At 40.9% G+C, this 12,950-nt stretch overlaps 1 protein-coding gene across 1 annotated transcript in view; it reads left to right on the top strand.

The window, feature by feature from the left end:
- The window catches only part of nalf1b (NALCN channel auxiliary factor 1b), a gene marked incomplete at both ends in the record, with an annotated part of 79,152 nt that overhangs the window by 61,928 nt on the left and 4,274 nt on the right, over positions 1–12,950 (top strand). The gene's annotated exons all lie outside the window — the stretch shown is intronic.

The following is a 12,950-nucleotide window of genomic DNA, read 5'->3' as shown; positions in this document are numbered from 1 at the left end:
CCTCTTTCCACTTGCCTTAGTTAGTCCAAGTCATGGACAGCACCTGTCAAAGGCTGCATTGTATTACAGCAGAACAACTGTTCGATGCCCAGACTATCCCAAGATTCATTGCATGGTAATGGCTCTATGGCAACAAACAATGCTGAAGAGCCAAAGGAATGTACAGTTTTTATATACAAGTACAACCTTAAACTTGAAGCTTTTGTCAATGTTGCTAGGTGACAAGAGTGGGCAAACCTCTTAAACATCTAACAGTATTTTGGTTCCTTCACAGTGGCCTTCGTAGTCCCCAACTGAATTGCTTAGCTCATTCACATCTGGATCATGTTGAGAGCCAAGGGGGTTTTAAAGGGGAACTATGCAAGTCTGACCGCTTTTTCACTGTTTTGTTTGCTTCTTTCTCTACGGAGTTTCGCTGTCGTAAAAACTCACAGCTAACCCTCCTCCCTCCCCTCTTGGCCATGTGCGTTTGTTTTCAATGAAGCTGGCAAGAAGGCAATCCGTCTACCGAGGTGGGATAAGAGATTATGGATTAACGGCGTGTTTGTGTCATACTGTCGTAAAGCAGTCCATGTTTCTCGTGAGACGAGATCTGGGTCGAAGGCGCTGATCTTGCGAGGTTGGTTTTCGGCCAAGAGATGCTAGGTGGAAGGCAGAGAGCCTCCATTCTCCCCATAACAAATCATTTAACCATCACAATTACTCTAAGGCTGTTTAATTAAGTTGCAAATCTCGCACTGTTCCTCTTTAAGTGAAGAACCACATTTATTAACGACACAACTGAATTTTTTACTGGATTACACCAGGCCATTATTTTTGTCAACTAACTGCCAGTGTTTAAACATAACCATATGTTCAGCGATGCTTGTCACAACAGCAGAACTTGAACAAGATCAAATATTTTGGTGGGAGAAACATTTTGTGTATCAGCGTCTCACTGATATATTCAGAATCAACATGTCAACAACCTGTCAAATATAAATATTAACCACATTTCCTCATCACATTAACAGACAAGTTGAGATTAACTTCCCAGTGATCATCTTTGCTGTCGTACATAACTTAATATCTGGTTGACAGGGTTGGCAGAGCAGGTGGCATGTTTGTCTTTCTCTCAGCCTCCTCTTTGCTCAGCCTGTGTGACTCTATAGGTCCGATGGGAGCTGTGCGCTATAATGGGCATATTTAACAGCAGGAGCAGGGTATGTTCATTTTTAGATAAGGTTTTTTTTTTTTTTTCTCTAGCTCTCTACTCTAGTCCTGCTGCACATATCATTCACAGAGCTGCAGAGGAATAGCCAGAATTGCCTCTGAGCCTTGTGGACATTCGATTATCTTGTTGCCTTCCTCTTTTCTCTGTCTTCTTCTTCTTCTTTGCTTTCCATGATTCTTACCTCTGCATTAGCCTATAATTAAACAATATATTTTCCTCCTCTGTTGTTTTGGAAAAAAAGCTGTGGTTCCCCTCCCCCAGCCGAATGAAAGATACATTTCAGTGGCACCCTTTGAAGATTCCTCCCTCCTTTCTCTTTGACTTTATCTTGCACGTCTGTGCCAGATTAACATGGATGAAATGATTTCCTTTTTGTGAAGATGTGAAAAGCAAAAAAAAACAAAAAAAAACATCAGAGAGAAGTTATTAAAATAATTCTTTTGTGTGTCTGCTTCCACATGTGTACACGGCTGAATATTTGCCAAATGGACTATTAGATGAATATCTTTAATCAATTAAATCTGGTATTGATTTCACATCTCTAAACAGAAACACTTTATGCCCATTTGATTTATGTGCCTTTTAAACAAAAAGGTATTCTACTTAAGAACCAAAAGGCCAATGTAGGACGTGTTCTCGATTTCTAGGGTTCCCTCTTTAAGAGGCTCCACAAGGTCTGACATGGTTGGCCTGGCTGGGTCAGTGGCGCCCAGGGGAGGAAAACCCTCTGATAACAAGCTACTGTCAACTCTAAGTTATTAATACTGTAAAGCCCCGCCGACACCAACCGTCCCTCCTCGTCTGTCTCTTACTCTTTCTCTCATTCACTCTGGTTCCACATGCCTGTGTGCGCACTCTGTCTCTGTGTGTGTGTGTGTGTGTGTGCTCGCCTCAGCCGTGACAGAGACAGAAAGAGAGCAAGCTGGAGAAATAGCACAGGAAAGCCAGTGAGAGAGTAAGTACAGTAAGCACAGTGTGTGTCTGAAGGTGAGTGTGTATATATGTTATGTCTCTGCTGGCAACCTTGCGCCAGCCCCCACTTCCAGGCCATTTTTCATCCAGCTGCTGCAGTATACACTGCAGAGGGAGACGATGAGTGGGGGGGTGAGGTGGGACGGGGGGCATGGACAGCAGCAGGAGAGACAGTGTTGCGAAGAGAAAGGGATTTTTTGCTGTGCTACAGTGTGAATGTGGTGAACTGTGGTCTGTTTCTGGTGTAGCCCAGTGGAAATTTATGAAGATTGAAAGGGCATAAGTTTAAATAAGTTTGCATAATAAATAGCAGTTAAGATTAAAAAGAGTCTACATTCATGGTTAATAGATGTCATTTAAGGTTAAAAATTAAGTTAAAATGATTCAGTAAAAAAAAGTGAATACTAGGTAATGTTATTTGTGTATTGTAAAGATGCATAATATGTTAATTATTTGTTGTTTATGAATGTTTGTAACTATGTTTAACTATGCCTGAAAGTACAGGAAGAAATAGAGAGCCTAAGCGGAAGCAGGAAGTAACGTTCACCATGGGACCTCAATTCGGAAAAAAATGTACAGTAAGTGAACGGGACCCAAAATGTTTTTTCTTGATCCAATTGAATTGTGCCATGAGAAAAATATATGACCTCTACGTACCTATTTAAAACATTGTGTTTCATGCCAAAAAATCAGCAGTTTGTTCTAAAACTATGATAAAATAAAATTCCGAAAATCCGTAACCAGAAGGTCGCGTAGGTGATGTCACACACACACCACATGCCGCCCTTTCCCCTGTCAGCTACTCTGCCTGTTACTGTAGTAGTCCGTAGAGTGGTCTTTACACTAACCGCCGTTTTCAACTTCCGTTGCCGTTTTACAACAAACAAATGATTTTTTGGAATGGAACGCCATGCTTTAAATAAGGTCAAATATTTTCCTAATGACACAATTCAATCGGATCACAAAATACAATTTTGACTCCCATTCACTGTCTTAAATGGAGATTTTTTCCAAATTGAGGTCACATGTCGAGCTTCTCTTCCACTTCCACTTAGGCTCTCTATAGACACACAAATGGTTTGTGATTGTGAATGTATTTTATTTTTGAAAGGTGTGTGAGTGAGCCTATCACCTGTGCCAAGGAAGGGTTCGGAGAACTTTCTGAGTCATCAAAATGCTTTTGGAGTTCCAGGGGGAAAAAAAACAAAAATTAATTTGATCTCTGTTTTTAGCAGTGGCTCTGTTGATGTTTGTGCACATGCACGAGATTTGCTGTCAGATGTTCATTAGTCATTGTAAACCATTGGATGTATGATGTAAACACGGAAGAAAATCGTTTTGGACGATTCAAAAGTGAACTCTATCCGCCGCCATTATATGAAAATCCGTTGCCAGCCGGACCCCCACTGGAACTCCAAAAGCGTTTTGATAACTCATTATTGAATTTGGGTGAAGTATCCCTTTAAGGTACCTTTTCTTTTATTTTGCCGTTGTGGTGAAGCAGCCATTTGTTTTTGAACATTTGATTTTTCATTTAATTGCCGCTATTTCATTTTCATGGGGCCCATTAAAGTGTCATGGTGATATATTTTATCTTCTGAGAAGGTCTGAAAAAAAAGTGTGTACCTGCTGAATTTAATTTGTGGACTAAATAATTTTTTTTTTTTAATTTATTTACACAAAACAGTTGTGGTCACTGATTTTAATACTTTGAGCTCATTAAGGTGAATAAGAATCATTTTAAGTTTAAAAAAGTGATTAAAAAGTACTATAATTTAAAAGGTAGTTCAGTTCATAAGATAGTAAAATTGATGTTTAAAAACTTGATTTAAAGGTGAAGTTATACAATACTTTAAAACCACTCTACTTTTAAAGCTGTACAGAAAAGAAAAATGAATTTGCTTCAACTCTGGGTCATAAAATTAGTGTAATAACTCATCTATCAGACGATGTAGCCCAAACTTTGTGCAAAATTATTTTCGAGTAAATCCGGGATGAAAGTGTGGTATTTTCTTTCGCACTGGATAATGCAGGCGCATGAATTATATGTCACGTTGCTCACGATTCATCAGCCACTGATATTGGATCCATCATCTGTCAATCAAACGTTTGAAACACACACACATACACCGAGCTCAGTCTCGCCCCAAACATTGAATAGCCCGCCCGCTCGATAACGACCAATCAAATTCGTTTTCCTTACTCAGGTAAACTCGTAGAAGGAGGCGCGACAAACAGGACAAATGGCCATTTCTGAACACCTTTAAGTTTATTACAGAAACCCCATCTTATTGTTTTGATAGTTAAAAAGAGCTCAGGTTAGCCACCTCTCACAATAGTTCAATATGAGGTGCTACACTGGGATTACTCAGGTTATGTAACAGGTTTGCAGAATGTGGGGACGGAGAAATGGGACTCGCCTATAGAAACCAGCTGAGTTGGTGACTGAGCTCCAGGTGCATGCGCATGCAAAGACGCATGGCCTGCGGTAGAGCCAACCACCAGCGTGTGATTGTGGCGGGGGTTGATTCATCACTCTCACTCGCAGTAGGCTCATCGTGCTGATAATTATCTTTGCCAAATTAATTATCAGTGCAAGTGTCAGCATGACAGTGTCGATGAATTACGTCCATATAACCTTGATTAATCAACAAAATGAGTTTTAGGCCAAAACGTTTTGTGTGTATGGATGTGCTCCCTGTAGAAAATGTCCTCCCCCCTTTCATCTACATCCTCGTGTCCATAATTCCTCATTGTCTCCCTCCACCTCTGTCTCTGTCGGTCTGCTCTCTGTATTCCCATAGAGGAGTTTCTAATGTCATCTGCTCAGTCTGAAAGCAAAGCTGTCTGTATAGTAGTAGCAGAATCTGCATGTAGTACAGCTGGGAGCTGTGGGTGACACAGTTGTGCAGCTTCCGTGTGTTTCTATTCAGGTATAGCAGCATGACTGTACAGATGGTACAGTGTTGAAAAGCTGGATGGCTCATCATTTGTCCAGACTTTCACTTTTGCCTCCTCAACTAAGGTGGTTAATATAGTAAACTAACTTCATACCTGCTAATATGAGTGTGGGATAGCACACTAACAGTGGGTTTTTAGCTCAAAGCACAAAATGCTGTGTAATACAGCGTGCCAGTGGCTCTGGACTCTTACTCTTCTTCACACTTTTTTTCACACTTCTCTCCCAGCCCGGACTGTCTATTGTTCACTCCTCATAGGACGTGAACTCTGTGATGAGATCTCCTTTAGCATCTGCTGTCCTGTCCCTGCTTCACCCCTTAGACGTCACATTGGGATGATGTCAACACTTTAAACTCACTCTTCTAGGCTCGAGGGAAAGTGTTACAATCCTCTCCATGGTTTAAAAAAAGCTGTTTATGAACAGGATTTAAACTGTTTATGAATGTGCAAGCGATGGCGGGGTTTGGTGATTTTTATCAGGTGTCCCTGGGCAGAATGAAATCCTGACAGAAGGGAGTGAAACGCACTGTCTGGCTGGCTGGCTCATATAGGGCACCGCAGAGCACCACCTGACACACTCATGCAGGCAGCGAACACCTCCAGCACGGAGGAAATTCATTCTTACATTATTAATTCACACACTGCCATGACCGTATCTTTCATTCATACATTTTTCATGTAACCCTGTACTGCTGCTATTTTGCGATTCAGCGCTCATAATACTTATTGTATTTTTTTTCTTTCTTGCCATTCACTGAGATTCACACCACACTCAAACATGGCCTGTCAAACATGTCGGTATAACAGACGGGCGAACTTTGTGCTGCCGGTGGCTTGAGGTTTTTTCTATTTTACACCTCCCCACCCCCTCTCTCTTTATTTGTTTGGATGTTTTTATTTTCCCTTTAATAACCTCACTCAATATAATACTGTATGTCCTTGGTAATTACATTAGTGTGGCTTTTGTTTGTCAAATGAGCAGCAGCCCTTATTAAAGGATATGAGGTTTGTTGGTTGTCTGTGATTGAATGTGTGTATCTTGTGCGTGTGTGTGTGTCGATGCATGTTTGCTGTACGTGCAACTGTTTTTGTCGTGCATCCGCCGCAAACAGCTGGTGGGTCATTATTGAGGAACTAGCCCTTTTGTGTCCACGCAGTCATTCAAATGTAACATGGATGTAATTGAATAGGTGCCTCTCAGGGAGTTGCATGAGTTCTTTCTGCTTCACTTCAGTTTCAATCAATGCGTTGTGCCGCGGCCTCGGTCTACAGGCAGCTTCGCTCGTCCTTTTTTGTTTTTACTATTATGCTCCCATCGGCTCCACTAACCATCTTGGCTTAAACCTCCCTGTTTATTTCATGTCTGTCTTGTTGTTGAGATCATTAGTTACGTTACATTTTCCCTGTATAACTGATGCTGACACGGTTTGCATGCTTGCCAGGTGCTGCCCCCGGGCTAGTGAAAATACACACAGACACATTTGCATTCACTCTCTGTACTATACACACACGGGAAAGCACATACATACATCATAGCCAATTAAATCTTGTCTGCTTAAGTCATCATGATAGTTCTGTGATGATATTGAATCGATTATAGGTTGGCTTCCCTTGCACAGACCACAGGTTTGTTTTGCCTTTGTGTTTGAGTTCACGCTTGATCACATTCATTGACTTACCAGCATGTTTAGCCGAGTGCACTTGTTTGTTTGCGTATGTGAATGTGTACGTTTTTTTTTTTTTTTTTAGATTATATTTAGTGTAACCTTTGCTTTGCTTTGCTTTGACCTCTTGTTGTGGAACTCCCATGGGGCATTGCTTCTGCTGCTGCAGGGATTATGGGGAAGTTTACATGCTGGCCCTAACTCCAGAACACCCTCTATTTGACCCCTTATACATCTCGGACTCCTTTGTCGGGCTGCTCGTTTTACCAACACTGGAGAGCAGAACAATAGTCTCTGCTTCTGTGGACAGTGTGCAGAAAGTTATGTTTTTCTTCACTGGATACATACAGCTCATCCAATTAAGTCATTTCAGTATAAAAATTGTATTGAAATGTAAAATAGTGGTTCAGTTCTTATGCACTTCTCACAGCAGGGCACACACAGCAAATATGTTGCTGATAGTCAGTTTTAATCAGTGTAAAAGTCAGAGACCTACAACAAAATCTGTTTTCCCTCAGCAGATCTGTGAATACCTTAAACTTTAGTCTTAACTAGAAGTCCCTCATTCGTCATTGTTGCCTTCTGTTGTTTTAATCCCGTGCCTCAGTCTGACACAACTTGAAAGTACGCTAATAGCAGCCTATTGTGTGGCCCGCTTCCTGTCCTGGTTCACTATTTAAGCCACAAGGATCATTTAAATAAACAGAGCAGAAAAGAGGATGAAAGAAAAGAGGATAGCCTTAATGCGGTGGAGCGGTAGTTAATTGACGAGGCGGCTCATGAGACCCATGCATGTGCGTCTGTGCCCGTGTCTCCCCCTGCAGCGCCGCCTTACTGTACTACATGTTGAGGAGCGACTTGCAGTTATCTGCTGTGTCTCTGTCAGCAGTTTAGCTACCACCACATTTCAGATAAAGCATTAAAGACGAGGCACTGACAAGGCAGTGCCATCCGGGGCCACTTAAAACCAATACTACGGGGCAGACTAGGGCCTTCCATCAATTACAACCTTAATAGCCTAATTGTAATGAAATAATCCAACCCAGGAGAAAGCTGAGTCTCAACTCTGCAGATCACCAGCAGGCAAGCGGACCAGTGGAGAGTGTGAGTGGGGTTTAACAGAATATTGTGGCATAATATTGTCTCATCTTAAAAAATGAGATTCATTTTAGAGCCGAAGGATGGATTGTAGTATCAGCTGAATCTCTGACATTGATTTTTAGATTTTAAAAGCAAATTTCCATCTCTCTTTGCCCAGTGGAGTACTTTCACTGTCTTACAACCACAAACAATCAAGTTCCCATGCAGCACTGTGTGCGACAACTGCTCGAGCAGACAGACTGATATTACTTATACAGCGATAAACTCTTACTCCAGTTTCTGTCAGTTCAACTTCAGCCGACACCAAGATTCCCACTCCCTCTGTCACATCTGCATTGATGAACCTCTGTGCTCTTCTACCCGTCCTCTTTGTTTACATTTTTATCTCCCTATAGGCACCTTGTCGCAGCTGAGCTGAGGTGTTTACTTTGGAAAATGTTCAGCCTAGTCTAACCAAGTCCTTACATTTGTTCTTTGTGTTAATGAAGACAGTCTCTTACATCACATCTATTCATTTACATGTATCACATTTACATACATTCATTCTGTCACATAAAAAGTAAAATCATTTTCCCTGAAGCAATTTGAAAATCCTTGTCTTGCTCAAGGATACTTAAACATGTGGGCAGAAGACGCCAGTCAGTTCTATGATTAACAGCCGTTTTTCATGAAAACCCAACAGAAAATTAACGGTGAAACAAAATATGGTTTATGCATGAAGGATTTTTTTTTTTTTTTTACATGTTTGTAAAGCAAAATTACTTTCTTGTTTTCTTCACATTCCCATTTTGCTGCTACTATAAACTCAAAACCTCCTTTATGTTTACCTGTGAAATTAACACATTCCTCAAAACCCATCACACCATCTGACATTGATTTGAGCTTTTAATGACAGATCTTTTCTCACTCATTAATACATTCCAGGAGGTTGAACATACATTTACTTTTTTTTTCTTTTTCTTCATCAATGTTTTGAATGAAAACCTTTCGTTTCTGTCCTGCTAGCTTTTAATCGGAAACATCTAAACTGTAGCGTAAAATGAAATGGCCAATGAGTATTTAGCAAGATATGGTATTATAAGGTATACGAATCCTTAACCATCAGTCACAACCCTATCGAACCCTAATGCTAACGCTCACCCCATTATTCATAATCATTTGTCATTTGTCAAAGGGACAGTCAATTTAACATGAGCCACCACAGTAAGGTCACAGCAAACATAAGAGAAGGGAAGGAAACATGAGAAAAAGGAAACAGCAGGAGCTTCATCACCACACACATTGTAGATATTCAATATTGAATGGTTGTTTTCATCTTCTAACTGTTAACTATAACTGTTGTACATTCAGTATATATTATGCTTTCAGAAAGAGTATTTTCCTAACTCTTTAGAACCCTTATACAGCTAGGCAGACATTTTTCTTGGCTATCACTGTGCAGAAATATGCTGTATGTACTCAGGTCTCCAGAGGACTTCTGGTGCTGGCAGACATATAGAAACCACCCAGCAGGGAGGCTTTTTGTGAACACACACACACACAAAATCACATGTCCAAAAAAATCCTAGGGGAAACTCTGGGGAGAGCACAATGACAGGAGTTACAGTAAAACAGCAGAAGCAAATAAGAGATGTGAAAGTAAGAGGAAAGAGACAGCAAAAGGAGAACAAAAATTCAGAGGCAGCCAGCTGACCTCTAACTCACTGAGTCTGTGATTGACGAGACGGCAGTATTTCACTCTCTCCCTAAGGAGTTGCAAGAACACACCAGATAGGAAGAAAGTTAAATAAATGAGAGGAAGCCCATCCAACCACTATCTATATCACGACACTCCTCTCCTTATCTCTCTCACTCGCTGCATGCCTTGTTCTCCCTTTCCGAGATTTGACAGCTGTATGATAAATTACGAGTCATGGGTCTACAGGCGACTGATGGCTGAGGGAGTGGATACTCATATACAGCAGCAGCAGCAGCAGCAGCAGCAGCAGCAGCAGCAGTGGGCTTCACTAACTGCCGCTGGGTCCAAAAGGACACAACTGTGTGGCAAATGGCCAAGAGGAGCTGGGGTTTTTACACCACATCTGTTGCACCTATAAGACAGATGTTAATCCTGACTGCCAGGCTCGTAGGGTGCACTTGCCCTTTTTCGTTCAGTTCACATGGTCTGGGTGTCACCTAGATCCGACTTACTGTACTTCTTTGTCCTTGTAAGGAAACGTAACAGATGTGAGGGTGTTAGGGAACATGAAATGCATGGGGGAGAACTTTCTGAGACTCAAGTCAAAGCTAGGTTGTTGCCGTAGATGCTGTTTACAGATAATCTCTCCACTTGTGAAGTTATTGATTATTCAGCTTTTGTTTATGTATTTTTTGTCTTCAATAACGTCTATCGGTCGTTTTCTGTGATTCAGCTGAGTCTGATAAATTCTGAGATACACACTACTTGTCACCGTTGACAATGTTACCGTGGTGTGAAATGTTGCAGAATGAGAGAAAAAGCCTCTGTTTCGTCCAGTTTATCTCCCCATGCTGACAGCTACAGGATGAGCAGTTGTCTAAACACAGGGAACAGCAGGACATACAACGGAAAATGTGTTGCACAAGCAAAAACAGAGAAGACAACAGTGTCCTCTCACACATGCTCGACAATCAATTTTACACACGCACACACTGACACACACACACACACACACACACACACACACACACACACACACACACACACACACACACACACACACACACACACACACACACACATAAATGTCTACGGTTTGTTAGTAATTTTGAAATATCAGTTCTAATATGTACAAGATGTGACAGAGGGTCATGTGACCACATTTTCATCTGTGACATTTACATAGTGATAGTGGATTAGAGAGAAGGGCAGCATGTGTGTGTGTGTGTGTGTGTGTGGGAGGGTTGTCCTCAGAAACCATCCTTATCTTCAGTTCGAAATCTAATTATTAGCACACAGCAATTTACTGTGCAGCATCTATGGATGGGTGCACAGCCTCTGTATATGTGCACATGTTCAGTCATGTGTACAGTCTGTACAATCTGAGCCTTCAATATCCATGGCAGGTGATGCAACCCAGAAGATAGTACTGTGTTATTTTGAAGCAATATTTATACTGTAACATATGATACAATACATTCAGATGCTGGTGTTATGTCATGTAAATACTAAGGATGTACTACATAGATGCTTTTCACAGTAAAAACTATTATTGAATATTTTAACTTTGGGAAACTTGAAACATGAAACATACTTGTCTTTGTCCTCATTTGAATCGGATATCACGTTCTCCTTTGATTATTTACAGTATATGCAGAGTGCAGAGTGCAGAGTGTAAAGAGAAATACATACAGTAGGTCATATTACAGAGCAGCACCAAGGGAAAAAATGGCAAATGACTTCTCAGGGATAAATAAAAGAAGATGTGAAAGAGGGCAGAGGGAAAACTTTCAGCAGCTCAACTGTGCAGACGTGTTTCAGGATGTGCTGATGTTTGATGATTTCAACACAACATAATCATTATCGTTAGCGTCTTTATCATTCCCTAAAATGTCTACTGTGCCTTTAAGATCGTATCGTATGCATTTATTTTCATTTTCTCACTCTCTCGCATTACCTGCATTAACATCTACTGATCTACTGTATAGTTCAGCCAATGTAATGTGGAATGTAAACTGTACTTATACTGCCCATTCATTTTCTTGTTTGTTCTCTGTTCTCTAAAGATTTGTAATACACACACTTGCATCATAACCGTATTACCACAATGTGAGCGTCTACTTGGAGAGGTGATACAATCTCTGGTTGGCTGCACTGTTTTAAAGGAGTGATGATTAAGCTCCCAGCAGGTGCTAACTTGCCATGCAGTCACTGGAGGGGTTCACAGGAAATAGCAGCTAATTGCCACAGGTGATAATGCCACACAATGAGGCACCCACCTTATCACATGAGAAAAGAAACATAAGGTGCTAACTAAATGGTTTGTCCCCCATCCGTGCACTTGCAGAGTTGAGAAAAAGGGTGACAAAAAACAGATCAAATGACTGCACACAAACATAAATGAAAATTTTAAAATATAACAGATGCAGACAACGCTCACAGCAATAATGATGTGTCGTCTGCTGTTGATTTTCTTTTAAAAGAGCTGTCATTCACTCTAATATTTATAGCCTTTCACTGTAATCTCATCTTTTTATTGTGATTTTCCTTGTTAATGGCAGAGTCCGACTTTCCCATATAGCTTTTAAACTAACAACCTGTGTATGAATAATTGGTTTACTGCACTTGATATGGGACACATGGGATTTTGTTATTGCATTTCAGGCAAAAAAACAACAACCAAACAACAATTTTCTATTGTTTTCTTGATCAAGTCACTTAAAAAAAGCTGAAAATGTGCATGTGGAAAGTCTACATTGAGTATTCAGAAAGTGTCAGAATACATAGCCTACTGTAAGTGTTATGACTTGCTGTAATTATTTGTGTAATGGTGTTCCCTGTGCTGTTGTGACAATGCCAGGTTTCTAATGATCTGGCTGGACTTTTTACAGTGGTTGAACTGACTTGTTTATATTATGGTAACTGCTATATACTGTGATATGTATCTCCTCTGGTGCTTTAAATGTTACTCACACTGCATGTGGTGGTGATAATGAATGACGTGTCCTGCTCTGCACTGCTGCATGTGAAAACAATCTGTCCAAAAAAAAACACACACACACACACACACACAAAAAAACAATAGAGATACAGGCACAGTAAACAGTAAATGCTTAGCTGCTCTGAAGAGGAGGTTGACTGACAAAGCAACGACTGCCCAGCAACAGCCACGTTCATTAAACAGTAGATATCAGGATCAGCAGGATATCTGCTCAGTGCTGTGTGAATCAATAGCTGTAGAGGTCATAGATGATGCACGTACATGTGGGAGCGTGCATGCGTGTGTGCGTAACATCCCAGATCCTCCTTAACTCATCAATATCCTCACTTTGTCACCCCTACCCCCCTACCCCCCTCACCT

Source organism: Trachurus trachurus, assembly GCF_905171665.1.
Source record: "Trachurus trachurus genome assembly, chromosome: 21".
Classification (NCBI taxonomy): Eukaryota; Metazoa; Chordata; class Actinopteri; order Carangiformes; family Carangidae; genus Trachurus; species Trachurus trachurus.
Note: the sequence above shows the minus strand (reverse complement) of the source record. Positions and strands in the feature narration are given on the sequence as shown.